Source organism: Nymphalis io, chromosome 1 (assembly GCF_905147045.1).
Source record: "Nymphalis io chromosome 1, ilAglIoxx1.1, whole genome shotgun sequence".
Lineage (NCBI taxonomy): Eukaryota > Metazoa > Arthropoda > Insecta > Lepidoptera > Nymphalidae > Nymphalis > Nymphalis io.
Genome location: NC_065888.1, coordinates 8,450,036 through 8,460,179, shown reverse-complemented (window position 1 = coordinate 8,460,179; position 10,144 = coordinate 8,450,036).

Below are 10,144 nucleotides of genomic sequence, written 5' to 3'. Positions count from 1 at the left end.
CAATATCCTCCATTAAATAAGGAATTTCCACTCCTTTTTTAAAATTGTTTTTTTTTTATTTATTTTAATATGTGTAGACTAAATATAGACGATATTGCTCAAGGAAGGATGGAAGGATAAACTAACATTATTAACATATTGTTTATAGTCATAAATAATGAAACTTATTTAATATAACCAGGAAAAGATACTAAAATTTATCGTAACGAATTAATAATTACGAATATTATAACGAACGCGCATTAGGTGATTAGCAAATTGTACTGTAGCGGTCACTGAGACAACTCGACTTAATCCGCGAATAGTCATCGGTCAAGAAATGATATTTTCGTACGATTTTATTGGGGAACACGTAATTCTAATGACTTTGCGGTCACCTCTAGTGTCTTCGTCATGTTTTTATTTATAAAAAAAATACATCTTTTTTTTGATTGCCTAAAATTTCTCTCTTTGTGTCGAAGATTACATTTTCCATACCATTGAAGATTCCGAGTACTGTGATGAAATCATTTCACCTAATGCTATAAATACCATTACTGTTAAATATTTGTGTTCTTATTTTAGTTATCGTTTTATATTATAAAAAATATTCGTTCTCATTTATTAATGACTTCATAGTATTTTATTTTTAAATTTTGTTTAGTTTAATTACTAAATAATAAGTATAGTGCTGTAATCATGTTTTAAAGAAATTAATAAAAAGTTTTACATAAATTAATGATTACACAACAAAAAATAAAGAATTTAAATAGGTAATCATTATATGCTGCAAACATACATTTTTATTATAAGAAAAGTTAACGGTGTTATTTTGCCCTGTGTTTAAATGTGAAGAAAGTGAACAAAACACTAATATTGCTGGGCAGCGTCCTCTCCTCTTAATCTCGTTTTATCACGCTGCGTCAGTGTAACTTGTTAGATAAAGATGATCCTTTCGAATATGTTATTTTAATCCGATGTTATTTTTATTTAAATATATTTCGTACAATATGATATTTTCCTGTCGTTGTCGATTTATGTGCCTCGCAGTTTTATTCGCGTACGTAATAAATATTTACGTAAACTTCAAGTTGTTATTTTATTATTAACTTTTGATTGACTCAACCAATCATGTTAGCCCGTTTTGAAAATTAAACTGCACAAACAGAGCGTTAAACATACACTACATCTTGGAGTTAAAGATTGTTTTAACTAACCTTTGCCAACAATTTTATCTAATTTATTAAATGACACAGCAGTATTTATTATAAAGTATAAATAACTTTCAGTTATTTTTTGCAGGTAAGTTATTATATTTATATAAAAATTACGATAGGTCACAGTTAATGGTTAAATAAAAGAGATGAAAGGCTGGTTTCTTTTTCAGCTAATCAATTTAAATGAAAAAGGAAATTATTGGTAATATGCATCTATACTTACATACGAAAAGTTTCATATTATACTTAATGGAAAAAATAAGTTATTATTTGGTTTACGAGCGGTTAAAAGTATTGAGATATAACTCGAGCCAGGTGGATCGGCGCGAGCGATCATTAAGCAGGTGATAAATAAACCTGTGACGTCTTCATTGGCGCGTGCGCAACTAATATTTTTCGCTCCCCGTAATCGATTTCCGAACAATTTGTAATTTGAATACAATCTGTAATTGACTGGCAATAGTCATTAGACTATTGCAATGGAACGTGATCGTCATGGCGTTAAATTGTTTGATTTATTGCATGATAGTTTTTTACCTGATCAAAAATTTGATATTGAAGACTTCTGTTAAATCACGTTTTATAGTCTACTACATGTTTGATGTTTACACAATAGGTTCTAAGATTCATCTCCTTTGTTTGTTATTGCTATTGTGCGTGATAGTAAAGCGGTCTATCTTGGCTTCCCCGGCATTTCCTGCACTGTCCTTGCGTCCATTGTTATTATTATTGTCTATCTAGGTATTCGTTGTTACGACTTAGGATTCGACTTAGTTTACATTTAGTAATTTCTGGATATAACACACCACACCAGCAAAACTTAATTTATAACAAATAAATGTATCTACGCATGAAAATGTACTGACATCCGTTAAAATGTCTGATGACAAAAGTTATTGTCAATGTTATGATATCGTTACAGTATAAAAATTTAGACATTTTGTGGTTGACTCGCTTTCTAGATTATTATATTTAATAGGACATTAAACGTACACGTTAGGCTCACAAATCACAATACTCCGAGATGTAAGCATTGCGGGTTCTCGTTGTTAAAAGGCGGAAGTCCATCTAAGTCAGAATTCAAGCGGTGCCGGACGTGCGCTGTAGTTCAGAGGGCGAGGTTTCCTGTCCGAGCCCCAGTAGAATGTTTCTGAGAATGCTCTATGCAAATAACTTTAAGATATTATAATTTTGATGTAAATTTTACGCGTAATCTGATAAATATTAGTTATGTAAATGTGAAAATTAATCTATCTGTGTTATTGTTAACTAATTACACAAATCATCATGAAAATTGTAATAGAGATAGCCCGGTATTTGAACACATATGAATGGCTTTTGTTAAGGGTTAACGTAAATTATAAGATATTTAAATGATACATAAACAGAAAAAAAAAACAATAGTTACAAAAATAAGAATAAATAGATAACAATTTAAGATGTAGATATTTGTGACGAAATTATAACCAAGATCTTCTAGATGCTTTATATCAAAGTCGAAATATATTTTACATATTTTTATTAGTTTAAATACATTAGGAATTAGGATATAAGCAGGTGCAAGCAGGCGGTGGAGCGCGACCGCAGCATCTCACCTGCGTCTGCGCTGCCGTTGCCACAAGCCGGAACTACGTGCCGATTCGCCTACCGCGCCTGTCCAGGCCCCTTCTATTTGTTTGAAATGGGGGGAAGAAATTACTTTATGCGTTGTGAACCGAAACATTTACTTTTTATTTAAAAAATACTTTTTATGAATAGACAAAAGCAATATTCATCGTCCTTTTTTAAACTAAAATCATATCATACTTTAATCGACGCTATATAATTAAAGGTATCTGAAATTGATATAGACTTAATATATCTTTAAAAAAAAACAACATGTATGATACCTATCTATATATCTTTTGTAAATACAGTATGTATGTATGTAGTATACTTGAGAGCTTGTACTATTACAAGCTCTGCTTAATTTCGAAACAGATAGCCGTGTGTGAATAACGTCCCAGGAAATTATTATTATTACCTATGTATAACATACCATTTCTATCGGGTGTATTTTTATAAGTAGGTAATTCACGCCTAAAACCGAGGTTGGTACGGTTTATTTGACATCATTTATAAATTATTTAAGGTCGTGGTGTTAAATAAGGCATAACTCACCAAGAGCTGATAAAAAGCTGCTGAAAGGGCGTGACGCAGCACACCATTGCAATCGAATATCACGACCGCACCGCGTAGGCCATGGACAATTTTAATTCTCGCAGAATTTGGTATGGTAGCAATAAAATCGGTGAAGTTTTTCAAGTACTTTTTATTTTTTTGTGTAAATACACACTTCTGAGGAATGGATATTCTTTTTATTGAAGACCTACAAAGTAAGTCTATACAAAAATATACTCAGTAAATTATTGTGTAGAATATTTTAGGTTTAACTTATTTCTATTCACATCCCTAACAATACCATAAATTTATAATTGGATGTTTTATTTATAAAACCACTTAAGTCACAGAAGCTATGCTACGTTACGATTAGTTCGCGATTCTATTCCTCACAAAAATAAACAGTTGAATCCTACCTGGGAGCCAATTCTACTAATCTATAACGGTTACGATACGTTCCCGATTCTATTCCAATCCGACTTCGACGAAACCGCAACTTGATCATTATGTTTGTAGAATTGGAAAATGGTTAAGCGGCTTCGATTCGATTGCGATAAAGTGACAATTTGTTAGGATAATTGGTCCCTAGGACTCAAGAAGATTTTAATATAATACACAAATCAGTGATTATTTGAGGTTTGTTAATTTATTTTTTTGATCTGTGTCATTTGGGTGTTTGTTCAAAGTTTATTATATGTATTAAGTACCTAATAAATAAATTGAAAAACTCGAAGAACTGTCTGTATTGAATTAGCAAGAAACTAAATTACTGAATATTAATACAATTTTCTTCTGAATATCAATACTATTTTCATAGAAAAACGTTTTCATATTTTCCATTCAGTTCATGTGTTAACCGCCAACTTCTATTGCACTAAACAAATCTATCATCTTTATAGATATGCCATAATATAGATATTAGGCTTTTATTAAAGAAAGTAATGAAGGAATTGATTTTATTAGCCATTCAATATTATGATCTAATTTCAATGTACCGTTAATTTGTTTTTTTTGTTTTTTAATGTAAAAGAAACATCCTCACTATTGTTAATAGAACACAGTCAACTTATAATAAAAACGCCAAATTATAAGGATTTCAATAATTAAATCATTGCATTTTAATATAAACCGTACTCTCATTAATACCTGCAAACGCTTACCAAGTTGTTTTTTGTTAGATTTAATACAATTAATGTTAATTACATTAATAAATCGCGACGACTGTAGCGACTTACTGTGTTTTAAGAACATTATATCTAAGAAATCACTAAGGTGGTTTTCGAAATGAGCTCTTTTTATGAAATAGGTTGATTAGACGGTCGGGCAAGTGTATTACTTGATTTAAGTGGTCACCACCGACCATAAATATTGGCAGTATAAGAATTATTTACCATTCTTATTCTTAATCCTTACATTGCCAAAGCGTCACCAACCTTGAAACCTAAGATTTCATGTCTCTTGTGGCTGTAGTTACACTGATCACTCACCGTTCAAACCAGAACACAGCAATATTAAGTATTGTTTATAGATGATACAATATTTGATGAGTGGGTGGTACTTACGCACAACTCCCTACCACCTAGTAAATTCGATTAAATTACAAAACCAATTATATTAATTTCTAACCTTCAAAAATCGTCAGTGCTTTATAATACTTACACATTTTTCATTTTAAAAATAGGTACTTGGTCACCCTATTCTAAGGCGCCTGGGTGACCTCAGCGTAGTAGGCGCTGAGGCCGCAGAACTGTCACCAAGCTGAGCATGCTTTTCGTTTCGCCACACCGCCTCACGCTTTGGTCATGCTACCTTATCAATCTCATCATTTACCGTTATCTTTTCCATTTCCCACGAATCAATTCTTTATATACGACTAACAATATAGTCATATCAAATTACTTTTAAATAAAATAAGTATAAGAAACTAGAATATTTTGTAAGTAAAAAACACACCGTATTTAAGAATCGGCTTTTGTGTTAGCGGGTATTCCTGATAACTTCCGGAGGGTGAAGTGATTTTGCAATCACGCCCGAATCAACTTCGCTATTAGGAAGACAAATGGTTTTTATACACGAACCTTTATAAAGTGTATACGTTTTCTTTTCTATCTGTATTTATGTCATTATGTTAAAAATGGGTACTGATGATGTATTTAATCTCAGTGTACATAATTAAAAATAAAGGTGCAGGTGTCATAAGGACTAACTACAATAATCATCTTTGCGTCTTTGGTTTTGTCTTTATCTACACAATCCTTTAAAGTTATTTCATTGAAATTTTTGAACTGAACACAATATTCGTGTCATTATTTGAAAAGACGCAGCAAAATAATAATAAACAAAAAAAAATAGACATACATTCATTAAGCCGATGATGTAATTCAAATAATAAGGCAAGTTGAATAGGCACAATTTGTAATATTCATAATATGTGCTTTATCAGCGTCGATATTCGTATTAATCTATACATATAATAAATTTAACTGATCGCTGTCTATAGATGGAAGATATACGAGTAAAATTATTACCGGGGACTTATCACCGCGATAGAACCCAAAACAATGATTGTTTAAATTTTTCTCTTTTTGTCTATGCTTTTGTGCACGATAATCTTAGAAACGGCTTAACAACTTGGAGTGCAGTTTTTACTAATGTATTGTGGTTAACTTCACTTAAAATTTAGTGTTTGTTTTATTTCAATTGGTTTATAAATAATAAAGTTATGTCAATTTAAAGAATCACAATCATCATCATCAACAGCCAATCGTTGTCCACTGCTGAACATAGGCCTCTCCCAAGGTGCGCCAAAGCTCCCTGTCCTCCGCCAAGAATCACGTCGAACATTTATTCGATAAAATTGCTATAAAATAACTGTTCTTAGAATGTAAGTTGAGTTCAGATTACCCCATACTTCGATTAAATATAACAGATGTTACTTGACCAAGGAGTTGTATATAGTATAGCGTAGTTTCTGAGATATGTACCCAGAAATATTTTTTACTGAACCAATTAAAGAGGAAAGTTTTATTCTTAATGTGGTCTATGTGGTTGTTGAAAGTTAGATAGTTATATTATTACTTTCTTAAATCAAGATATTTTTCGCAAGTTTTCTGTTCGATTGGAATGTTGTGAACAGTTAGCGTTCTTACAATGCCAATGTCTAAGGGCGTTTGGTGACCACTTACCATCAGGTGGCCCATATGCTCGTCCACCTTCCTATTCTATAAAAAAAGTTAAGTAATTACATAAGTTACAATTATTGTTTATTACATTAAACACGTCGATGAATAATAAAAAAAAGTATACTTTATCACAAGATACTCATAAGTAGCACTTTCACGCCTTTAAGTGTCGAGAAACTAGTTTGATTATCTTTAGGGTACACATGAACAGCAATTTTAGATATATAAAGGCGTCAAACATAGCACCGCGTCATATCATTTACGGGGATCAGGCGTTACGGTCACGTATCGTTCACTCCCACGTCTTAATTGACCTATTTCGTGTAAGATGTACGCGTAAAGCGCACCGCGTCTGGGATACAATCGCCGCGCGACGTGACGCCGTGTATCGCTCTTACTACCTCTATTCTTGTCACACGGCCAGACAATAATATGTTACTATTGCTCTAGTTCCAATCTTATTACAAAATATTACATTATTATTTTATTCTATTCGGAAAAGATATTTGTAAATATATAGATATGAATTTATATCGATAAGGATATCACTTAACTTTGAATGCAAAATAGTAATTATATAGGAACAAACTTGCTACAAAACATTTCGGGTCTACGCGAGTATGATGATATCAACGTCAAACGCATTTGTGAAGGAGAGTGTTTATTGCTTGCATCTACGATCGTGTTGGAATCTCGACATTAGCGGTTGAATGTATTACGTTTCGTCACGATGTGTAATGATTATTGAGATTAGTTTATAGTTATTACGTTAATATGCTTTTATAAACATGTATAAAATTTTAGGCTCTATCTAATGATGTAGCACCTAGTGTATTTTTAGGTTGAATGTAACATTTCAATAATACGGACCACCCTGCTGTTGGTATCTCACGCTGCGATCTCTGCATAAAAACGTCACAACAATCTGTTTGTCTTGTGTGGCCTTCATTTAACGCTCATTTATACCTGTGAAATTGCTTGTCCTAGAAGGTCAAGTTATTTAACAACTAATGTTCTGCTTTGCATCAATTTAATTTGGCAGTTAAATATCTTATTTTATTTCATCAAAATAATCAATACATATATTAAATATTGCGTGATTTTTTGTATGATGTTATACTGTACATAGATATATAATGAAATGTAAATGTATAATTATATTGTGTATATCTAAACAAAAAATATATTTTCAACATAAACCTCGCTGTGCGCCGTAAAAGACATATTAAAGATAATAAAGACTAATCCATTTTGTGGAATGATGGCTGTCTCTCTGATTTATTGGGACGAGAACAGACGTGTGCGTGTCCCGAGGGCTCGAGATCTCGACGACCACAAAAAATGTTTTGGGTGTTTGTTGACAACGCAAATTCGTCAGGGTGTTGGGTCACGTTTTTTTTTGTTATTTTTTACATCCATACTTCGATTACTAATAAAAAAGTTCGTGGTGCGACCAATAATTCAGTTTTTTTCATGGAATTATTATTAAAAATTAGATACGAAGAAACTATATCTTTGTTTATATATAACATATTACTTATAATAAAATAAAAGACTATTAAATGCCTTATTAAAATGAATATATTGATTGATTCCATCTTAAAATATAGCTCGAGATTTTATATTGGTATAAAAAGGAAACTATAAAATTTCTGGTGCATATAAGAAGGCCTTCATGAATAAATAAGAGCGATGAAATATTAATAAGGTCCGCCACTTAAAGGGATCACGGCACCCAAATCAACAATAGGTCGTGACTTGTTGTCAACGTCGGTAGACTTGCATCATAAAATATGAACTTTAAATATTTAAGAGATTTTTACTAGATATTAATTAAATTAAGCATTTTCTGATCCCGAGCTTCCTTGCTTTTGCATTTTCTCATCTATGATATTCTACTGGCTTTGCATAATATATCATTTTATTTTAAAGTGTTTTATAATTATTATTTACCTATGCGTAGTAAATTAAGGCGTCTTATTTATCAAATTCATATGAAATTATAATTTGAATACTATGATGAAATGATAAAAGAAATAAGTTTTGTTGCTATGATTAGAATATAATGACATTGGTTTATTAAATAAAGAGCTTTTGTTTTAAGACCGTTTTAAAGGGTAAAGGCAGCTGTCCCGAAGCAGTCACTTTATACGAAGTGCGAAAGAAACAATTGCAAAATGTAAAGCCGAACCCTCATCATGGCGGGTGGCTGTCGCAAACGAAGCTTTTTAGATAAGGAGCAGATACTTTTTCATAATACTTTATTCAGGGCTCGGAGATTTGGCTCAGTGACAGACTAATCGGTCATGTCAGGAACGAGGTGCGGGACGTTTAAGTATTAATGTTTAACCCTTTTGTATCAAGTCGTTCCTGCGCCCGACAACTCCGTGTCAATCCCATTTTGGCTCGTAACATCCCCTGAATATTTAATGTTCATTAATTTGTCAGTTACTGTGCGCCACTTAGTTTGCTTTGCACAACATCGCGATTTAACCCGTTATATGTCTCAGTCATGCCTGTAAACGAATATCCACAGATTAACGATCGCCTAGACAGTACTAAGTACAAATAAAATATAAATTATTATTAATACAATTGATGGACGAATATTTAATGTAAAATATTAAAAATGATTTAGAAATTCAACACGCAGCGTTAAGAGTTCTTTTATAATATTTGTATTTTAATATAAATAAGCGTAGGCACCGTGTTTGTGTAATAACTTTACCCCTCAATCGAGATTTTTCATTTTATTAGCAATCAAAAATGCATTGATTAATTCAATGACGACAAAAATTCCATAATAATATAATTAAATAAACAGTGGATTTTAAGCTAGATCAACTAAAACTATTTGTTATAAGATGTATTTTATTCATATATTTCAATTTATTACAACTGACGGATCAAATAAGGCACAAAATGGTGGTAAGTGATTGTCATTGTTGACCACAGTATATACAAGCCATTTCTTACCCCATCATGCGTCGTTAACAACTCCCTTTCGCATGTATTTACACTGGCTCAATCAACTGATGGTAATAAGTCGGAACACAGCAAAATCAATATATTTTTTATTCAAAGTGACTTTTACAAGTACTTATTAATCCTCAAGGACTAACACCGCAATGTTGATTCTACCGATAAGAACCGGCAAGAAACTTAGTAGTTACTCTTTTTTTTTTACAAAAATATAATAAATAAACCACAATAAAGTATTCATTTTTGGCGCCAAAAAAGCTCATGAGTGGGTGATATCTTGATGAAGTTGCCAGAACCATAACAATAAAAGTAACTTATTTATTTCATAAAAAGAAACTAATTGCTTATAAAGAATACCAATATATGTGTAAGCACTTAATATACATATATTTTATTAAACAAAAGCAGCCGCTTTGCTTAAGTTACAACAATTGTTTTGACAAATCACTTGGGTGCACTTACATGCAGATATTTCTCGAGTTTATCCTTAAAATTACAGGAGTTAGAGTTTTGTGTAATCCGGGTAATATATTCATAACTAAAAAGGTAGCCGCGAGTGGAGCCCATTAGACCCCGAGGAGCGATCGCCGGACGTCGGGTGGCACTTACTTATTCCTTTAAATT